At 33.5% G+C, this 23,225-nt stretch overlaps 1 pseudogene; it reads right to left on the bottom strand.

The window, feature by feature from the left end:
- Positions 1 to 20,485: 20,485 nt before the first annotated feature.
- On the bottom strand, positions 20,486 to 22,199 carry LOC117312132 (elongation factor 1-alpha 1 pseudogene; annotated as a pseudogene).
- Between the last annotated feature and the right edge of the window lie 1,026 nt (positions 22,200 to 23,225).

Raw genomic sequence — 23,225 nt, 5'->3', positions numbered from 1 at the left:
TCCTCTGGCCACCAGAGCTAGATGTTCCAGGGGTGTTCCCTCTGTGGGCTTCATGAATCCTTCTGTTGCAGCAGGCAGACTTTTGTGGGCACCCTGGTCATTGGGGTGGGCCCCTGGCCTGGCTGGCTGTAAGGCCCTGCCTTGTGCAGTGCTGTGGGTGTTCTGTTGGGTGGCACAGGCTCCCAGTGTAGCTGGTTACAATGCCTGGTGGAGTACAACTCTGTGGGGCCACTGCTGGGTGGGGCCAGCCCCTGGCACTAATAGGCTAGAGGCAAGATTCCAGAAGGACACTTGCCAGCCCCAGTGTCGGTGTGGTAGAACAAGATCCCCAAAATGGCTGCAGCCAGTCTCCACCTGCAGGGGCCTCTCAGCTCCCTCCTGCCTCTCCAAGATTCGCAAGTAGGTCTGAAACTGCTGTAACTTAGATTGGGACTTGAACTCACAGTCCTTTAATTAGAATCCCTCACGTGGTGTCTGGACTTACTGAGACTTAGGTTCTTTGTGTCTCAGTGCAGAAAGAATTCAGTGAGAGGCAAAGTGATAGATAAGAAGTGATTTTTTTTAGAATAGGACACTTATGAGGTTTACAGGTGGGCAGGCAAATGTTGCAGCTGCCCCGAGTACTTAGTGGGTTATGTTTTTATAATCAAAGGAAGAGGCAGGAGATGTAGAATACCTTCTTTGTCTTTCTTGAGTAGACGGCATGTTTCCATCATTGGCTCCTCCTCCAGGGTGGGCAGGGGAGTTTTCTTGTCCCTACATGGTCAGGCCAGGACTGTCATGGCACTTTGGAAAAATTACTTCAGGTCTCAGTACAATGAGGGTCTTTCACTTTGAAATGCCATCTTTCCATAAATGATTGTTTCTTTGTGTGCACAGAGCATATCCTGGGGGTCATTAACTTGATACCAGTGGGCAGGTTGTAGGCCTTATTCTCCACTATTGTTTTATTGTTTTGGGGGCACTGTGCAAAGAGCATGTCCCAGGGGTCAAAGAGCATGTTTTGGAGGTCATTAACTTACTGAGCTCACTGGGCAGGATGTAGGTCTCATGCCACAGTTGTTTTATTGTTTTGGGGCATGTCTCATGCTTCTGTTGCATGGTTTTGTTGCTAATCAAGTTAGCTTTTTTTTTTAAATTTTAATTTCTGAAATATACATTTTAAAGTAATAACTAGAATTATGACTTATAACATTATACCAGAACATGTAAGATTTTTAGAAATTTCATGTAATGTCTGAAACATTTATATCAACATATTTCCATACAAATAACCCAAAGAAAGTTTAGTATTAGTTGTTTTTTTGGTTGGTTTGTTTGTTCTTTTTATACTGCAGGTTTTTATTAGTCATCAATTTTATACACATCAGTGTATACATGTCAATCCCGATTGCCCAATTCAGCACACCACCATCCCCACCCCACTGCAGTTTTCCCCCCTTGGTGTCCATACGTTTGTTCTCTACATCTGTGTCTCAAATTCTGCCCTGCAAACTGGTTCATCTGTACCATTTTTCTAGGTTCCTCATACATGTGTTAATATACGATATTTGTTTTTCTCTTTCTGACTTACTTCACTCTGTATGACAGTCTCTAGGTCCATCCACGTCTCAACAAATGACTCAATTTTGTTCATTTTTATGGCTGAGTAATATTCCGTTGTATATATGTACCACATCTTCTTTATCCATTCGTCTGTTGATGGGCATTTAGGTTGCTTCCATGAGCTGGCTATTGTAAATAGTGCTGCAATGAATATTGGGTTGCACGTGTCTTTTTCAATTATGGTTTCCTCTGGGTATATGCCCAGTAGTGGGATTGCTGGGTCATATGGTAATTTTATTTTTAATTTTTTAAGGAACCTCCATACTGTTCTCCATAGTGGCTGTATCAATTTACATTCCCACCAGCAGTGCAAGAGGGTTCCCTTTTCTCCACACCCTCTCCAGCATTTGTTGTTTGTAGATTTTCTGATGATGCCCATTCTAACTGGTGTGAGGTGATACCTCATTGTAGTTTTGACTTGCATTTTTCTAACAATTAGTGATTGACTGATTGATTGATTTTGTTGTTAAGCAAGCCAATCTGGCTTTGATGCTAAATGACTTGTTCTGCTTTATGAGTCAAGCAAACCTACATTGTTTCATGATTTTCCCATTACTTTCTTGAGTGGTCATTAAGCTTACTGTGGTCTCCCAAAGCCCCCTAAATTTCCCTCTCTATCCTCAATCCCCTAATGGGGTTTCTAAGCTAACTATTTGATTATCCTGCTCTATCACTATCAGCTCTGACCCAGGGGGCTTTCAAACTACTGCCTCTGTGCTAGGATTCAGAGCCTGTGAGATTTTTACATGTATTCTTTTTTAAAAAACAGATCTTTATTGGAGTATAATTGCTTCACAATACTGTGTTAGTTTCTGTTGTACAACAAAGTGAATCAGCCATACCCATACCTATATCCCCATATCCCCGCCCCCTTGAGCCTCCCTCCCTCCCTCCCTCCCTACCCCACCTCTCTAGGTCATCCCAAAGCACCGAGCCAGTCCCCCTGTGCTATGATAATACTTCCCATTAGGTATTTTACATTCGGTAGTGTGTATATGTCGATACTACTCTCACTTTGCCCCAGCTTCCCCCTCTGCCCTCTAAGTCCTCAAGTCCATTCCCTATGTCTATGTCTTTATTCCTGCCCTGCCACTAGGTTCATCAGTACTTTTGTTTTTTTTTTTTAGATTCCATATATATGTGTTTGTATATGGTATTTATTTTTCTATTTCTGACTTAGTTCACTCTATATGACAGACTCTACGTCCATCCACCTCACTACAAATAATTCACTTTCTTTTCTTTTCATGGCTAATATTCCATTGTATATATGTTCCACATCTTCTTTATCCATTTGTCTGTCGATGGACATTTAGGTTGCTTCCATGTCCTGGCCATTGTAAATAGTGCTGCAATGAACATTGTGGTACATGTCTCTTTTTGAATTATGGTTGAAAAGGTGCTCAACATCACTAATTATTAGAGAAATGCAAATCAAAACTACCATGAGGTATCACCTCACACTGGTCAGAATGTCCATTATCAAAAGATCTACAAACAATAAGTGCTGGAGAGGGTGTGGAGAAAAGGGAGCTCTCTTGCACTGCTGGTGGGAATGTAAATTGATACAGCCACTATGGAGAACAGAATGGAGGTTCCTTAAAAAACTAAAAATAGAACTACCATATGACCCAGCAATCCCACTACTGGGCATATACCCTGAGAAAACCATAATTTACATGTACTCTTTTAGAGCATTGTCTTTGTTTCCTATAGCTCTCCAACTCTCCCAAATTTGTAACTTGTATTGAGCATTTTCATATCAGGCACTTTTCTGAGACCTTTATATCTTTAACATAACATATGTAATATACATAACATAACAAGACAAACATAACATTAGCCTATGGTTAAAAAGTTGAGTAAGTGGGGATGTCAGGATTTGAAAAGAGGCAGATTATCTTCTTTGTCCTTGCACCTCATCACAGACTTTGCAAAACAATACAGCTGCTTCTGAAGACAAGGACATCTGAAAACTAGAGCACCACATCCCAAAGTGTTCTTTGCATATTAGTCTCTCAAAATAGTCCATAAATAAAAGTGTCTGTGGTCAAACATATTTGAGATCCAACAGAGTTTATTTCCCACATACCCTTGGAAAGTCACAAAGCACATCAGCATATTAAAGGCTCTGAGAAGTCGTGAAGGAAAGAAATCCTTTATATATGTTTATCTCTACATTTTCCAAATTTTACTCATTTGAGCCCCTAGGACATATCTACTAACTTACTGGAAAATTAGCCACAATATTCAAGAATATACATCGGAGCATTCTCATCCATAAAGGAGCTGAGAAAACCTTTTGGAGTGAAGTCAAAATGCCTTATATAACACTATGCATGCAGAAGCCTTTGTAATCTACAAAAAAAAAATGATTGATTAGCGATTTATAATTTTGATGATCTTCAAGGAAGTGATCCTCATTCCAAACCTGAGAGGAAAATACTGTTTTCTCTCTTTATAGATGAAACAGTAATCTCAGAAAAATTAAGAGATGCAATCACGATCCCACAGCCTGTACACTGCTCATTCTTCCATATTTCTTTAATGGTCACCATATCACCTGTAGAATTGTTATATTTCTGATTTGTCTAATGTGAGAGATTTTTTGTTTTCTTTTTTAACCCAAACCCTCCTTTACATAAGTGTTGACACTTTAAAGGTGCTATAGTTCAATCCCATTTACGGCATCAGTGCCAATTTCTCCAATTAGTCTGACAACACATGTAAGTCTCAGTAGGCAAGTTGTCTTGGGCTCATTGATCCAAAGACCAAAGGATAAGTACTGCTGATTTTCAAACCAGTGATCAGAATGGCTTTCCTAATTATAGTTGTCCTCTTTCCTTTTTATCTATATGACACACCCATTCTTAACAGACTTGAGTCATCTGCCCAGAAGCTGTTGTCATTACTCATTAGATTTTCACATCCAAAAAGTGTAAACAAGTCTTCTGGTTTCTATCTAGAGATAAAAAGCCTTAGGAACAATTTCTTTTTTCACACTGCTAGATTTAAAATTGTCTATGCCATTTTATTTAATAGTTCAAAACTTGCTTTTTCTCAAAGAGGAAATTAAAATTATTTCCTATAATTTTTATCTTTTACTACAAGTTGATTTAATATATTTTCATCCTTCATTTATATATCATGACACAGTCACTTAGGAATGAAGATAATTTGACAAATTAATCTATTAATAGGTTTGTAATACTTCCAAGGACACCACTGCAATATGATTTTTCTGGAGTTCAAAGTAAATACTGAAGAAATGTGTGCTGAAATGGTATAGTTCTTTTGTTTATTTGCCCAGATTTAGTTACTTAATTAAACATGAATATAACCATTTAAATTACTAGTTAAATTAAAACTCAAACTTTGAGTGTCTTTCTTTCAGGATGAGGCAATTTGAATGTATATGCTTCTCAGATACAGTACACAGAATTCTCTAATTCAGTAGATTATCAGGATATTATTATTTATCTCTCCTGTTGACTGACTTTTGGCCTTTTTAATGCTCTTCCACACCACTAATAAAGGATGCACAGAAGAGATATTAAACTTAAATTAGTCTACTTATTATTCAGTCACTGAGTCAGCAAGGACCTGCTGGGAGTCCATAGCACACAAATTACAGAAATTTTGTCTTTGGTAATCACTTAGTGAGAAGGAAGCTGAAAAAATTTTAACTATGCAGCATTCATTACGGTTTTTATGAATTTCAACTATGTATATTCTCTCTATTCCAATGTGTATTGGTTATTGTTAATATTTATTTATATCACTATGTTTAAGTGTAATTTTCTCCTAAAAAGAGTCATACTATAGAATTTGAAATATAATAATTTAAGTTCAGTATAAAAATGGTATCAGACTAGCATTCCTTTATAATTCCTGACACTGTTTTCCATCAATATACTGATGAATAGTTTTTTAAAATACTTAAAACTTCACCAGGATATAAATATAAAGAAAATAGTCAATAATTATACAAGTACCCTAGGACTGGTAACTACTGCAAACAGAAAAACTGTGATTCAAAAAACATAATCGTTAACACACAGTCTTCACTCTGGTGCACAGGAGTATGGATTGCTAGGAAATATATGGGAGATGTCTGTTCACCGCCTTCCCACCCTACCTTCCACTCCCATTTACTCAAAGTCTCTTGAGGTGTAATCTGCACCAACCAGAAGAATCAACCTCTGTGACATATAAGGCTCCAGAGTCATGTGCCATCCATTCTGTCAAAAGTAAATGGCTTTATTTCTTTCTGTGTTCAAAAATAACACAGTAAGTCTCAGTAAAATGGGCAGTTCCCTAATATAAATGACAAGAAAAGCCCATGGAACAGAGTATAGGTTTCTAAGCCTTATATTTGGTAAAAGAAGAAATCCCTGACTAAGGGCAACTGGAGCAAAAACTACCCTTTGTGCAGCCAGATACTGGATTGGAGACAAGGTTTGAGAAAGCCCTATTTCAATCCAGCAAAATCCCAAGAGTTAATCACATAGGAGACACTGGAAAATGCTTAAGAACATCCTCTGGTAGCCACCTTTCAACTTTCATTCAGAAAGAAAAATTCTTCCTCTACCCATATAAACAGTAAATAAAGGTAAGAAATTTTCAAGATATTTTTGTTTACAAATGTCAATTTTGGGTGGAATTCACCTTGATGGAAATAGTAAGCATATTTTTAAAACAAACAAAAGTAACATTAGCCTATGGGTAAAACAATAAAAACTTTCTTCTTTCTCTCTCTGAATTTTCTTTATCTTTAAAATCTGTATCTGCAGAATATAAATAGTGGAGCATCCTGAAGTGCTCAAGAAAAAAAATTCTTACACTATTATAAGCCTCTGTTTTATGACTTCAGTAGGAAACGAGATAATATTTCTTCTATGACTCAAGAACTGGAGGTCTGAAAAGGAAACTTTAAGAGTTTCAGAAAGTATGTTTACAAGTCAATCTGAGAAAGTCTAAAAACAATAAAGGATTTAATCAAATAGTCTGCAGGTAGGGCTATTTTGTTTTAATGGTTATTTGCTTTTAAAAGAAAGAAGTTATAAAATAATTTTGGACATGTAAATTCCAAATATAGTTCCCAGTGTTATACGCTTAAAATTTCACTTAGGAATTGTAACGTTGACTAACATTCTCTCAATGGTAAACAGCTCGTTAAACCAGGTGTCTGAGAGGAAGATGTATGCCTGCTGAAGCACACAGCAGTTTGTTGGTTCATTTGTCTTTGGTCAAAATATTTTAAAAAACAGGATATTTTATTTAAAGATCCATATTTTCCATCTCTCAAAAAAAAAAATGAGAGTACCTGGTATCTGGCAATGTCAGTACTGGACCTGCATTGCCACAAGGCAGCCATCTGTTTGAGCTGGCTTATACGGTCCTTTAAGAACTGTATGAGTCACACCCACTCTTAAGTCATAACCTCCCCCCAAGTTTCTTACACTCAGATTGCTCATTGCAAATCCATCTAAATTTAAATTTCTAATTTGTACTCTCTTTTAGCATAACATATTTTCTTGACAAATGTCTATATATTAGTTAAATCTGCATTTTTTATTTTTACTATTATATACTGCCATGTATCTTCAATTCATATAAATGAATCAATAGTTGAAAGAGTTTACTGAAGCATAAACTCCTGAAGAATTTTAAAAGAACAAGTTCCATTGAGCAATAACTAGAAGTTCTAGGAATTTATTTTTATTTTTTCCAAGATTTTGTCAGAATATGAAGCCGATTAATGCTGGAGGGAATCATATCGCCTCTGATGGATTTTTATAGAGAGCTCATGGAGTTAACAGTTTATAACTTGATGCTGAATCCTGGATCCTATGTCATTGTCCAGTTGACACTGACCTGAAGAAACCTGATTTACACTTTGTTAAAGATTAAATGTCCCATAAATTAACTGGCCACATCTCACTATCCATGCTGATAATCTTGATGTGATAGTTATTCATGATTTTGCTTCACTAGAGATTTCTGTACTTTTCAAATTTTCAAAATGAGTATATATCCATTATGTAATCATATGATATAAACACTTCTCTATTTTATCATTATATACCATATGTTGAAACATTCTTGTACAATTGCATAATCAAATTTTGTCACCTAGAAAGTCAATACTACTTGCTTCATATTTGATTTTTGAGGTTAAAGTCAGACAATCTCACTTGTTCATAATAATGTAATTAATCTGATCTCTTCTATTTTTTTATCAGTAAAGGAGAATAGGTATATAAATAGGATATTCTGAATTTTTTATCTTGCTATGAAAATTAGAAACAAAATAAGAAGAGTTGAGATGCCAATTGTTTTATCTGTTCTTCTACTTTTATAATTTCTTTTAATGGGATAAAAGATATATCTTTGTTAATAGTGTGATTCAATATAAGTTCTTTTTTTCATCACTGGATCAAGTGAAAATGTTCAAGTTTCCTTTTACTGAGTAATTGGTTTAACTTAAGACTTTATTCTAAAATAAAATAATTGTACTATTTATAAGTAACAATATATTTAATTGTATTAATGTTCAGGATGAATAAATAGAATAAAAATTTCTAATCCCTACATCCCTAATAAAGCAAGTGTGTATTATGGTTCTACTTATTTAAAATATCAAACTTTAAATATATGTAAGCTATCCACATGTCACCAAGCTTATTATCAGTTTAAAGCATACACATTTTCTAAATATATAAATGTGTACTTTATAAATATAAAACACATTCAAAATATTGAGGAATACATCATAAATAATGCAATTCACTCCTAAATGTATTAATAGAATTTTGTTAAAGTAAATCAATACTGAATACAAAGAAACACCCTTCTGCACAAGGGACAATTAATTGGCTCTGTGATTGCTTAACAATGACATTCCATGGCCTTTCCAACAATAATCATTTACGTTAATGTGGCAGCATGTGCAGACAGAAAGCCAGGTCTTCCTGAAATAACACCTGCCAGGATAACAGGGTTGTAATAGAGATCAGATCAGTTCTCTCTTCCATCTATCTCTGCTTGTCTTTTCTCTGCTGTCCATAACTTGTAAGAAATGTCTTCTTTTTCTCCTTTTCCCTTAATGTTTTTTACTGTGTTTAGCCCTGATATTTTATTCTTTAATTGTCTTCCTTGATTCTTGGATAAAAACTCTCTATTAATTTTATTTTTAACCTGTTTAGACTCTTAAAAATGATTGAGAACAACACACACACAAAACGCTTTGTTGGTTTGGTGGATTATCTGTTGTTACTTCAGATATTAGAAAATAAAATAATAGAAATTTTAAGTGTACTTTTGATTTGTTTTGAAATAATACCACATGTTAACATAAGTAACATAGTTTTTGGAAAATCATTATATTTTAAAAGAAAAATAGAAAAGTTGCATTGTTTTACTTTTTGCAAATCTCTGTAATGTTTTACTTCATAAACAGCTTGGAATCTCATATCTGCTCCTGGATTTCATCTATTGTGATCTCAGACATCTTGTAGTCCCTGGAGAACACCACTGTACACTCATGAGAAAACAAGAGTGAAAAGGCTTAACAACATCCGGGTAGCATTATGAAAATAAGTAATTTGCAAATCTCTTCAAAGAGTCTTGGGCACTCCTAAGCAAATCCACACCACATGTCAGAACCACTGGCCTAAACAATTTTGTCTCAATAGTCAAAGGATCAAGTTATATATATTAAAGTATAATTCTATAGATTAGACTCAAAAATTTCAACTCCAGAAAATAGACTCATCTACATCCATAAGAAGCATGAGGACTCAGAAGAAAGAGATGGTGCTCCAATTTCTTCAGTATTCTCTAAGGTCATTTTTACCACCATCAAAAGTACATGATCAGCTGTATTAGCTGTTTATACATTTTGGATATTAACCCCTTATCAGTCATATTATTTGCAAATATTTTATCTATTCTGTGGGTTGTCTTTTCCTCTGGTCAATAGTTGTATTTGCTGTGCAAAAGTCTTTAAGTTTAATTAGGTCCTATTTGTTTATTTTTGTTTTTATTTCCTTTTCCTTAGGAGAGGGATCCAAAAAAATATTGCTACAATTTAGTGGTCTAAGTTTTCTTCCAGGAATTCTATGGTTTCAGGTTTTACATTTAGATCTTTAATCCATTTCAAGTTTATTTATTTTTTATATATAGTGTGAGGAAGTGTTCTAATCTTCTTCTTTTACATGTAGCTGTTCAATTAAAAACTGGGCAGACGCCTGATTAGATACTTTTCCAAAGAAGACATGCAGATGGATAACAGGCACAGGAAAAGATGCTCAACATCGCTAATCATTAGAGAAATAAAAATCAAAACCACAATGAGATATCATCAAACATTTGTCAGAATCATTATCATGGAAAAATCTACAAATAATGAATGTTGAAGGGGATGTGGAGAAAAGGGAACCATTGTACACTGTTGGACGGAATGTAAATTGGCGCAACCACTATGGAGAACAATATGGAGGTTCCTCAAAAAACTAAAAACAGAACTACCATATGAGGCAGAAATTCTACTCCTGGGTATTTATCTGATGAAAATAAAAACACTAATTCAAAAAGACACATGCACCCCAATGTTTATTGCAGCATTATTTACAATAGCCAAGATATGGAAGCAACTTAATTGTCCATCAACAGATGAATGGATAAAAAAGGTGTGGTACCCTATATACAATGGAATATTACTCAGCCATAAAAAGAATGAAATTGAGTTATTTGTAGAGATGTGGATGGGCCTAGAAAATATTAAGCTTAGTGAAATACATCAGACAGAGAAAGATAAATACTCTGTTATTACTTTTATGTGGAATCTGAAGCATATGACATATAAATGTATATAACAAAATAGAAACAGAGTCACAGATATAGAGAACAAACTAGTGGTTATCAATGAGGAGAAGGAAGGGGGGAGGGGTAAGATATGAGTATGGGATTAAGAAGTACAAACTATTACATATAAAATAAATAAGCAACACTGATATATTGTACAGCACAAGGAAATATAGCCATTGTTTTGTAATAATTTAAAAGAAGTATAATCTATAAAATGTTGACTCACTATATTGTACACCTGAAACTAATATAATATTGCAAATCAACTATACTTCAGTAAAAAAAGTACAAGATCAGCTACCTATTTTACAATGATGTAAACAGAATATATGAATTAACTGGTAAATAAATAATAGCCACCTCTAATTGTTGGATGTTAGAAACAAGCTCCTAAGCACTCTAAAAATAGCAGCTTATTGTCAAGAAAGATAACATTTTTAAAGATGAAGAATCTAAGAATCAGAGACTCTTACTGAAGGTGATATAGCTAACAAATGGCAGACCTGAGACTTGAACTTCAGATCTGCCTGACTCCAAACCTTACCTTACATTCAGGGAAGACCTATCTACCATTTTGTTTCACTACAGATCTGCCTGATGCTTCTAAAATAATAATAATGGCATAATTAATGAAAATTCACTTTGTGTAATACACATAAACAAATCAGCGTCTTAAAAAAAGAAATGTAACTAAACTGCATTTACACTCACAAACTGTCAAAAGAAGCTGACCGTTTTTTTCCTGACTTAGAATATAGGTTTCCACATAAAATGGTAGAAAAACTGTAATCACAGTAAAAGTGGTAAAAAAGTGGTAAAAAAAAAAAAAAAAAAAAACTTCCAGATTTTGGCTTCAGATCCTCCCCTTCTTTTCCGTCAGGTTTTAAGGAAATGGCATCTTTACAACCAGTTGGTGTTTTGCCCAGGCCTTATAAGCCTGGAACTTGTGTAAAATTCCATTGAATTTCATATCTGGAACTAGAAATTGAATGTTTAATCAGACATATGGACAAGTATTAGGGAAACATTAATACAACTCAGGTAATAGTATGTATTTTTAGAAAGTCTAATTCTTGAAGTGTGACAACTGAAAAATTCACAATACGTACCTTTAACTTTTGCAAATAAACTGGAAAAGATAAATATGTTCTTTTTTTCATTTTATCTTGAATTTCTTTTTCTATTTCATATGACTTTATTACTGTAAGCATATTACATTATTTCATAACTTTATAATTTCTTTGAGAAGGTCCTAAAATTTATCATATACATTTTATGATTATAGCTTTTTAAAAATCTCTAAGTAAAATTCAAAAGAAGAAAAACATGTTTAGAAAATTGTATAATGTAAAGCAAAATACTTCTTTGGTAGCATTATTGCATTTATTCAATATATTATTCTCCAATATGCTCACGTTTAATGACTTCGTAGTTTATTTTGAGTAATCATCTTTATAATATGTAACATTAAGTGTACATAGACTAACTTTATTAATATTTTATTAATATTTATCACTGTTTATAAGATTTGTTTGTCTTCTGGTCCCCCATACCCCCCCACATACATACTTTACCTTATTTCATCACCACTGATATTGAAACAGATATGTGTTCCCATGTCTGCTTTATTTTTTCTCCAAAAATAGTTTTTTTAAGAAAAATAGTGAAAGTAGTTAAATTGCAGAAGTGTTCTGTAGCTTCATATGTAAAGATAGTGACTCATCGTTTATCTTTGTTTTTGAGAATCCCTTTGTTTTGAGATTCAAAGCTTGCTTGAAAAGAAATAATTACATATATTAGCCAATTTTTTTAAGTGTTCTAGACTTTATGGTCAAAAATGTTGAAATATAAATTCCTTTATGAATTCAATTTTAGTGAATTAAGTTTCTATATTTACTACTTACAACATTTTATTTTGCTTTCTTAATCAGTTAAATACAATCCTATAGCAAAAAAAAATGATACTTTGAAACAAAAAATTTAAGAACAGAGTGATTTAAATCCACATGAGTTGCAAGAATTGAAATGATACCCTAATATGAAATATTGGTCTGGGCAACTGTTATTTATAATGAAAAATAAAATTAGGTACCATTTGCAGGATTACTATTGAGTAAATCATTATTAATATCTTGTGTAACACATTATTAGATAAAGCAGTTAATCTGTAAATCACCCTTGGAAAAAAGTACGGTTTACACTAGGTCCAGGATGATTGGAGAATACAAGCCAAAGACCTAGTAGAAGGGGGACCCTGCAACCAGAGTTCAGGTCATCCTGGATCATTCCAGCATTTATACCCCTCCATTTTTAGAGGAATGAGGAATAGTTTCCTGTGACTATGATGACTAAGTCCATATTTACTTTTGTTATAGCACTTGTGAAAAGAATGTGCTCAGGAAAATTGAATACACAAAATATTTTTCCACTGAATCATTACTTGATCTTAAACAGCCGCCTTAGTGCATAATATTAAAGAACAATTTTACTGCAATAGGTTTCTGAAACAATAAATTTAACTATATAAGGATTACAAGAGGGAAGTTATCTTAAAATATATTGACTGTCCAAATAATGTTTATGAGTCAACGTTAATATCATACAAATTAGACTTCAAGATAAAAAAAGCAATTATTTGGAATAAAGAATTTTATTGCCTGATGCCCACTTACCAGGAGGGTATAAAAATCCTGAATTTTTATAAATTTAACAATATGGTTCCAAAATATACTTGTTACTACATTATGACACAGTAAACATATAAACATGTAAATAATACTACATTTTATGAGCATGTATATGCCTATAAGTATAAATATGTCTAAACATTGAAATTTACTGAAGGAAAAGAGTGTAGAATTTACTGAAAACATTAAACTTGATCTAGGTCATGAAACTTAGATCTGGCTGTAAATTTCTAAAGAAGAAGTAGGAAGGAAATTCTCATTTATTAATGCCTACAACATGCTAGGTAATTAATTTAATCACTAATATTTATTCCAGGCTTTCTCACTGATAAAAGTATCCAAAGTGCTATTTATGGATGAGTTGCAAGAATCTTCAAAACAATTTTTATCATAATTTTACTGATAAGAAAACTGATATTCAGCTAGGATTAAATGATGTGTGTTTCATACAATTATCACAGCAGATCTTCAGAATCAGTATTATTGATCAGAGAGTTCAAGCAAATTCACCAACTATGCCTGGTAAGTAGTGGAAAATAAATTTATTTCAGACTTTATTCATTTCAAGAACTTGTGCTTTCTCCATCATGTTGTGCTGCGTGTATAAGCAATTCAGCTTAAGTAAAAGTGAGCATGATGTGTGAGGTCTAGTAAGAATCATCTGTGGTAGAAGTCACCTTTCCTAGGGGGAGATTTAAGTAACTTTATAATTATGAATAAGAAATAAAAGATATTGAGACCAGTCGAATTTTTGTGTATGTACTTTCAAGTTTTATCTTATTTTTAAAAACTTAATTTTTTTGTCTTAAAGCTATGAAACTCCATAATAAAATTAAAATTTAATCAGGGAGATAAAATAATAATCCTCCATCATAGAGTATATTTAACCCCAAACTGTAATTAATTTATGTGTGACTTAGTCCCCAAACAAGTTCCAAAGGCAGTGATTCTCAAATGTTTAGTTTTAGGACCCCTCTACACTCTTAAAACTTCAGAATCTCAAAGGGGTTTTGTTTACACGGAATGAAATTGTTACAAAGTTACATATATATTCCACATTAGACATTAAATGAAACATGTTGAAAATATTTACTAATAATTACTTAAAATAAGAAAGTAAATATATTTACTTATTTAAATATGTTTTACTTATATCAATGTAATATGTTTTTATAAGATAACTTTATTTCCAGAACAATCAAAAATATAGTAATAAGAACGTCATTGTTTTACATTTTGATGAAATTCTTTAACATTTGGCTTAATGATGTAACATTTGCTGTTACAATCAGATATCATGCAACCTCTGGAAAACTCCACTGTACATTTTTGAGGGTATCAAGGTAAAAAATGACAAATAACATTTAGTATCATTATAAAAATCATTTGACCTCAACCTCCTGAAAAGATGCTGGGGATTGGCTCACTGATTGGCTCACTGAATTTTCTTGAAGAGAGAAAAATCCAGTCAGAATCAGGGAGGCTTCTGGAGACAGACTGCCTGGGTTCAAATCCTGATCTATCAAGTTACCAGTTGTGTGACCTTGGGCGTGGTACATAACTCTGCTTCTGTTTCCTCACCTGTATTAAAAGCACAGTAATAGCAATAGTTTTCTCTCTCGTGGTTGGCATACTGTATGGGTATTTTAGTAAACACTTAAAATAGTGCTTGACAAAGAGCACTCTATGGAGTTTGATAAATAAATGAAAAAAATCTAAAGCAGGGATGGGTCAGGTCACTGGCTTCTCAGTGGGAACCAGGCAATATGATGCTCATATCTAAATGTTTAGCTTGGTGAAATTTCATAGTAAAGAATTACTTCCAAAAGAAGTTTTGACATTCAATATTTAAAGAAAATTATTAATTTTTAAAATACTGTTGTTCTATTAATTATTTTTTCATCAAACTCTTACTCAGGTGCATGAAAACTGGTAAACTTTTGTTCTTAAACAATTGAAACAAAACAAAACACAGAAACATACTTCTAGTCCTTGAGAAACACAGCCGCTTAATGCTCTGATAGACCTCAAAAAAAAAATAGGGACAAGATCATCATTAGAATAGCTAATGTGAATGATATTAGATATGTCCAGATGATATGTGATACATTGGAAATGGATGTTCTGGAAATGTTTTCAGACCCAATTCATCCTTTAGGCCATGTCTTATGTTTAAAAAAAATAAGTGGATTCACCAGTCCACTTACGTGAATACATCTTCATTCATTTGAATTGAGGAACACTGCTAATGGAAATGGATTTGCATGAGATTTTGGTATACTAAGTCACTTTGAATTTCAAAAATTTCCTGACAAATGTTCAAATTTTTAGGAAATTTTCTAGCAAAAAAGAAATACAAAGTAAAAGATGAGATTTGGCAAGAGCAACTGGATTTCCTTAGCACTGATAAAAATATATGTTAATAAAACTTCCTACTTGAAGTTTTCTCATGCCCATTGCCCCGCCCCCCACCCTGCCCTGAGTCTGTCGGCCCTCAGTTGAAAGTACCTTTTAGCACTTTTGTAGTCTTATAGTACTTTGTCTTACAAATTTTTGTGTGGCACTTATTTTCTGCCTTGTAATACCGTGGTTTTAAATTTTATTTTAATTTTATTGGAGTGTAGTTGATTTACAATGTTGTGCTAGTTTCAGATGTACAACAAGGTGATTCAGTTATACATATATATATAAATGTAAAAATGACATATCTTCTATCACAAAGACTGGTGTAGATGCAGAACAAGCATTCCCTGCAGGCCTCAGACAGGACTATGCACAAACTGGACACCTAATCTCTTTGCAACAAGTGAATTAAAACCCTTAGTTTAAAAATAACTTCTGCAAAGCTCCTGAAAATAACATTTGAGCAATAGTCATCATACTGTTCTCTAAGGATCATTTTGTTGGGTAGAGAGGGAAAAAAATCTTTCAGATAAATGTATTTTTCTCAGTTTTGATGTGATTTTTCTGTACCTTTTGGACCTTCACTATATTGTACATAATGGAAAATAGACTTCATAATGGATAATAAATTTATTATCCTCATTTTATTTTATGTGTATGGGATCATGTGGCTTTAATTAAATGTATGATCATAAAAAGATTCAATGAGATTTTCTTTTTTTCAGAACATTTTTCTTACAGAAAACTAAGTCCTATTTTAAAATATAAACTCACAAAAAGAAGGATTTTATAGATCAGCAATAAGATTTGGTTTTTGTTATAAAAATATTAGGTAATAATATAATACATGCAAATTACTATACCTAACATATAAAAGAAACATACAAGTAAAAGGTTATACATTATTGAAATTGTTTGAAAATATCCTGCTTATATTTTGTTGCAATACTTAAATACCAATCATCTCAATGCAAAATAGCTTTGCATTATAATTAGAAAAAAAGTAATTTTAAAATGCATACATTGATACGCAGCATATACACAACATTCTGTTCTCTAAACTTGTTTTTTACCCCTCCCCCCAGCAACAGCTGTGATTTTAGTGATAATATTTTAATTAACCAAAATGAAACTGACATATTGAACTCTGAGTTCAGATGCAAAGTGTCCTGGCAACTAGCAACAGAGTGTGTGTTTAGTGTGTGTTGAGGTTGGTTAAAACAAAAACTCACTGAGAAGGAAAAAAGATAGTAAATCCTCTTAAAAAGGTAAAGTTTGAAAGCTTGAACTATGTTTTTCCTTCTGCCTGAACTTGATGATAAAAAAATAGGCTGAACATTTCTGTTTCACTCTAGTTAGCATAAGTACTCATAATGATATAGCCCATGTGTTTCTTGCTTTCCTTGTCAGAAGCAATACTGCTACATGCAGATTTACTATAAATCATAACATTATTATTTTTTAATTTTTGTTGAAGTACACTTTATATGCCTAGCTGATTATTAAAAAGAATCATTGTCTTGTTCATACATGATTGATATGTATCACTATAAAATGCATAAAAAAGAAGTTGTCATATCCTTTCCCGGCTTAACACTGTGAATAAATTCTTCAATTGATAAGAAATGAAAGGAATATGTTCAAAAATATTTCTCATTTTAGTGAAACTTTCAATGATTGTTCCCAAAGCAATTTTAAATAAAACATAACATCTTGCATTTTAACAGAAACGTGATTGGTTGTTTAATGAGTCCCTCAAGAATATGACTCTGAAAATATAACATTTGTAATATAAGTATCATGATACTTTTATTTTTATGTTAACTTCTGCTGTAATAAGCTAAACAATATTGTATATTGTTCGTATTCTATTCCTCTAAGCAATAATGTCTTTTATTCTGTAGAATTACTCTCTATGCTATTTTTTTCTATGTATTTTTCCTATATATGTATGAATACATAACATAGTTGGAGACATATTAATTTCAAATAGTGGCCAATCAAAACATGCCATTTTTTCTCCTAAGAATTATCTGATACTAAAAAAGCTGTATTACATATTAGTATTTTATATGTGTGTATATCCATATGTACATATAATTACAGCTATGACATTTATCTTCAGGTAAGCATCATACAATTTTGTCCTATAAAAATACTATTTTGTAATATTATTACAAAAAACAATAATGGTCAAATAATGCTTATATTGATAGAGTAATTTTCTTCTCTGTACATATTTAAAATTTAATTTTGTATTTCCAAACTCCCTATAAGGCAGGAACAATAAATTATTAGTCCTCATGAAAGATATAATATCCTAAGAAGAAATATTTAAGTGAAATATTCCAAAATGATCTAATTAATTAATGGCAGAGACAAAAATGTACCTCCCGACTTCTAAGTCCAAGCTTTGTGAATCCATCATATAATTCTTCCTGGTATACACCAAATTTATTACCAGAAATGTCATATCTGAAGAAAATATAAATTATTTTTTCAACAAAAAAGAAAACGTAAATACGTGAAAATTTAAATAAACAGTACATTAAAGTGTTGAATGAAACTACCTGTGATATGAAAAAACAGCCAATAGTTTTTGTGTCTCTTTTTAATCTCATTGTTAATTATTGGACAAATACAATTATAACAACAAAGAGTTAATACTTTTCTCACTGACAGCAATAAGCACCAATAAGCAATAAGCATCAGAAAACAATGCAATAATATCTTCAAAATCTGAAGACCAAAGAAACAAACCAAATAAAGACCCAACCATCTAAATTTTATGTTCAACTAAACTACAATTCAAGAGTACGTGTGAAATAAGGAATTGGTGGAAGGTAGTGGCAGGACAGCAAGACTAACAAAACCAAAAATATACAATGACTTTTACCATAGTGACATATGTAACTATTTAGGAATCCATAAATATAAGCATATAGGGAAAAAATATAGCTTCAAGCCCACAGGATATTAGAATATGTATGAGAGAAAAGGATGGAAACAAAGGGCATCTGACAAATCTGAGAAGAGGGGAACCAACAAATTGCCAACAAATACATTCTAGAAATTGTGTCAGGGAAAGTGATGAGTCAACAGGGAGTGAAAGTGGGAGGGAATTTTGCACTCCTGTTCATGGATTCATGGTAAGTACTGAAAAGGTGAATGCTGAGTCTGTAAATTCTTTAAACTAATAAACCAAAACATCCACCCAGGACAAAACCTCACAGCAAGGAAACACTGCTAAGAGTTGAAACCAAAGAGATGAAAGAGCTATAGCACTATGAAGTCTGAAAAACTGTCCTCATACCTCACCATCTTAGAATTTCAGGAAAACATTTTCCAATAAAATCTAGAAATGAAAACATGCCAGGAAGAAGTGCCCACAAACAGTTTGAAGCTTAACCTGATATTTGCAAAAAAGATGAAAAACATTAGGAAACTGAAGTGAGAGTAAAGAATTAAGTATTAAAAATTATGTGTGATAATAGTATTATATTTTCAATTCTTCTCTTTTAAAGATACTAAAAATTATGGATGATCAATATTGACCATGTGTTAATAATCGGTGAGGCTAAGTGATAGGTAAATATGGGTTCATTATAGTTTTGTTTACTTTTATATATGTTTGAAGTTTTTCAAAATGAGAAACAAATATGTGTGAAATTTAGAAAAAAATTAGATAAAAATACAAATAAAACATAAAAAAATTTCACTAAGGGTGCTAAAATATTGAAAAACTTTCTGAAATAAAAGCAGTATATTCCTGTAAACATTTTACTTGAAATAAAAATTGATATGAAGTTCCTTAAATAGGAAAAACTCCTAGTGGTTGAACACAATAAGAAACCAAAACATGGAAGCCAAAATTAAGAATAAATTAATTTTCACACCATTTCATTTACCAATATGGAAAAGCACATATTTTTAAAATATAATATGCTTTTACTTATGCTTTATCCAGATGGAAGTGTTTGGCTTAATATATCATTTAAAGTCCTGTATGATCAGGGCTTGTTAAATTACAGCCAACTGTGATAAGATTATTTCCTAGAGATGTTTTGTGTATTGATTTAATATAAAAGCTCTCTAAGCCTCCTTTCAGAAGTATATGAGTCAGTAGGCCCTTAGTAAAGTAAAGAATAGAAGAAAAGGAACAAAACATCAAGGCTGTCACTACCAAATTTCTGAGTCAGTGTCACACCAGGAATTCATAGTGTTTTCTGTAAAAGCAACAATAAAAAAATTCCAATATATTAAAAAAAAAACTTTGTATAGAATTGTACATTAATCCCTCACAATTTGAGTTACCTACATTTTGGCTTGTGGTATCAGATTGCCTAACTGAGTGCTAGATCATGACTTTTGAGTCAGGTAGTAAAAGTCAAATATTTTTCCTTCCAAACCTCAGTTTTCTCTTTTTTTTTTTTTTTTTTTAGCTTCCAACATCTTTTATTTTTTCCTAGAACCTGGATACAATAACTCTAGCAGGGCAGTGCTCAATACTACTTAGTCTTCACATTTTAGGTTAATTACTTGAATATTGTAAATGTGAATGCACTTTCCCATAACTGGGAACTTAAGTTTGATGTAACTCATTTACTCAATACTTATGTAACCATACAAAATTTTATATGCAACATGAGCTTTCATATTATAGAATTTGACCTTCTTACAAACTAGCTTATGTAACAGTTACTTTGCTTATCTGTCCTGTGTCGTACCAACGCGTTTCTATGATGTACTTCAACAGGTGAATTCTCCTTACACAAGGGTAAGAAACCTGAAGCTCCAACCCATAAATATAAAATTCATTTTTTCAGCAGACTTAATACCAGAAATAGATTATGGACAACTCTTACCTAAGTAGTTAGTACTATAGGAAGTTACAGTGTTGACCAAAAGAAAACACAGGCTTCTCATTAAACTTTTTTAATGGGTCTCAAATTCTGTGACAGATTTTTGGTCAAGTTGTTTCCATTAAAAAGTACTGATTTTAAAAACTAATAACTTAAAACTGCCACACACAAAACAAATGGTCCACAACACATTCTCCTTTCCTTCTGAAGGTTTTACGATGCATTGTTATTATTAACCAGTCTTTTGCTATTAAACTTAAATGGCCAATTGAGACAAAGAGTTCTGAGAACGTTCTTCCACCAGTGATTAAGACCGGGGTGGCAGGTATTGGGGATAATATTCATTTAGCCCTCTGAGCTTTCTGGGCAGACTTGGTGACCTTGCCAGCTCCAGCTGCCTTCTTGTCCACTGCTTTGATGACACCCACAGCAACCGTCTGTCTCATGTCACGAACAGCAAAGCGGCCCAGAGGAGGATAGTCAGAGAAGCTCTCAACACACATGGGTTTGCCAGGAACCATATCAACGATGGCTGCATCACCAGATTTCAAGAATTTGGGGCCATCTTCCAGCTTTTTCCCAGAATGACGATCAATCTTCTCCTTCAGCTCAGCAAACTTGCAGGCAATGTGAGCTGTGTGACAATCCAGCACAGGTGCATAGCCAGCACTGATTTGGCCTGGATGGTTCAAGATAATCACCTGAGCTGTGAAGCCAGCTGCTTCCATCGGTGGGTCATTTTTGCTGTCACCAGCTACATTGCCACGATGAACATCTTTGACAGACACGTTCTTGACATTGAAGCCCACATTGTCCCCAGGAAGGGCTTCACTCAAAGCTTCATGGTGCATTTCAACAGACTTCACTTCAGTCGTCACATTGACTGGAGCAAAGGTGACCACCATGCCAGGTTTGAGAACACCAGTCTCCACTCGACCCACAGGGACAGTGCCAATACCACCAATTTTGTAGACGTCCTGAAGGGGCAAACGCAAGTGTTTGTCAGTTGGGCGAGTTGGTGGCAGGATGCAATCCAGAGCTTCAAGCAGTGTGGTTCCACTGGCATTGCCATCTTTACGGGTGACTTTCCATCCCTTGAACCACGGCATGTTAGCACTTGGCTCCAGCATGTTGTCACCATTCCAGCCAGAAATTGGCACAAATGCTACCGTGTCGGGGTTGTAGCCAATTTTCTTAATGTAGGTGCTGACTTCCTTTACAATTTCCTTGTATCTCTTCTGGCTGTATGGTGGCTCGGTGGAATCCATTTTGTTAACTCCAACAATTAGTTGTTTCACACCCAGAGTGTAGGCCAGAAGGGCATGCTCACGGATCTGCCCATTCTTGGAAATACCTGCTTCAAATTCACCAACACCAGCAGCAACAATCAGGACAGCACAGTCAGCCTGGGATGTGCCTGTAATCATGTTTTTGATGAAGTCTCTGTGTCCTGGGGCATCAATGATGGTTACATAGTACTTGCTGGTCTCGAATTTCCATAGGGATATATCAATGGTGATACCACGCTCACGTTCAGCTTTCAGTTTGTCCAAGACCCAGGCATACTTAAAGGAGCCCTTCCCCATCTCGGCAGCCTCCTTCTCGAACTTTTCAATGGTTCTCTTGTCGATCCCACCACATTTGTAGATCAGATGGCCAGTAGTGGTGGACTTCCCCGAATCTACGTGTCCAATGACAACGATGTTGATGTGCGTCTTCTCCTTTCCCATTTTTGCTTAGGTTTAGTGGTGGTTTTCACGACACCTGTATCCTGGCAGCAAACCCGTTGCGAAAAAGCCAGTTTTCTCTTTCTTAAAATGAAGATAAGAATATAAGCAACTTCATGGAAGATTTCATGTCATAAAGTATGCAAAACATTTACTACAGTGTCTGTATATTAAAAGAATGCAAAAAGAATTTAGCTATGGTCATTAATTAGATGTCTTATACCAGTTTCCAAAATAGAAGAAATACATAGACAAATTGAGGAAAACCAAAGAGGAAAAAACTCTCAAATAAATTTAAATTCTGTCCAATAATTTAATTTTCTCTGGATTAGAGAAATGCCACTCATTTTATTTTAGTGGCAAGTCTTTAACAGAAAAGCAAGGGAGATTTGAATTTAAATGCATATTTCCATTTATCAGTGGCTCCATTATGGTGCTTTTTCATTCATAATGGTAAAAAGGATTTGTCAACATTAATATAGAGTGCAGAGAAAAACAAGAGTTAAGGCATATAAGAATTGGATAGTGCCTCTGTATTTTAAAAGTATTTTTTAGTGTAAAATATTTCTGTGATTCTTGGGTAATAGGATTCTTATTTTCCTTATTCATGAGAACAAATATCAGATGCAATAAACTCATTTTAAACTAAGAGCATTGTATTAATTATAAAAGCAGCTACATGTTTCAAAAAACTAGTTAATACAGCATTTGTGAATTGGCATTAATTGAGACAGTATTTGATTCAAACAGGAATTCATAGTTCCATCTTAGAAGTCTAAATGACACTATGGTTTTAAATATAGGTGTTTTTATAAAAACTTTTAGAAATGGAGGTGATTCCTTTTCATTATAAATAAACTGATCTCCAAATGAGCAATAGTGAACACCCACATTCATTTACTCTTTCTCTTGGGACAACATCTGAACTAATATTTTAGTGCTTTTATGAGAAATAAACTCATTTTAGGACTATTTAATAACTCATCTTAAATTCCCATAAGATTAACAGCTGACTTTCAGCAGAAATACTGCAAGCCAGAAGGGAGTGGCAGGACATATTTAAAGTGATG

Source organism: Tursiops truncatus, chromosome 4 (genome assembly GCF_011762595.2).
Source record: "Tursiops truncatus isolate mTurTru1 chromosome 4, mTurTru1.mat.Y, whole genome shotgun sequence".
Taxonomy (NCBI): Eukaryota; Metazoa; Chordata; class Mammalia; order Artiodactyla; family Delphinidae; genus Tursiops; species Tursiops truncatus.
Note: the sequence above shows the minus strand (reverse complement) of the source record. Positions and strands in the feature narration are given on the sequence as shown.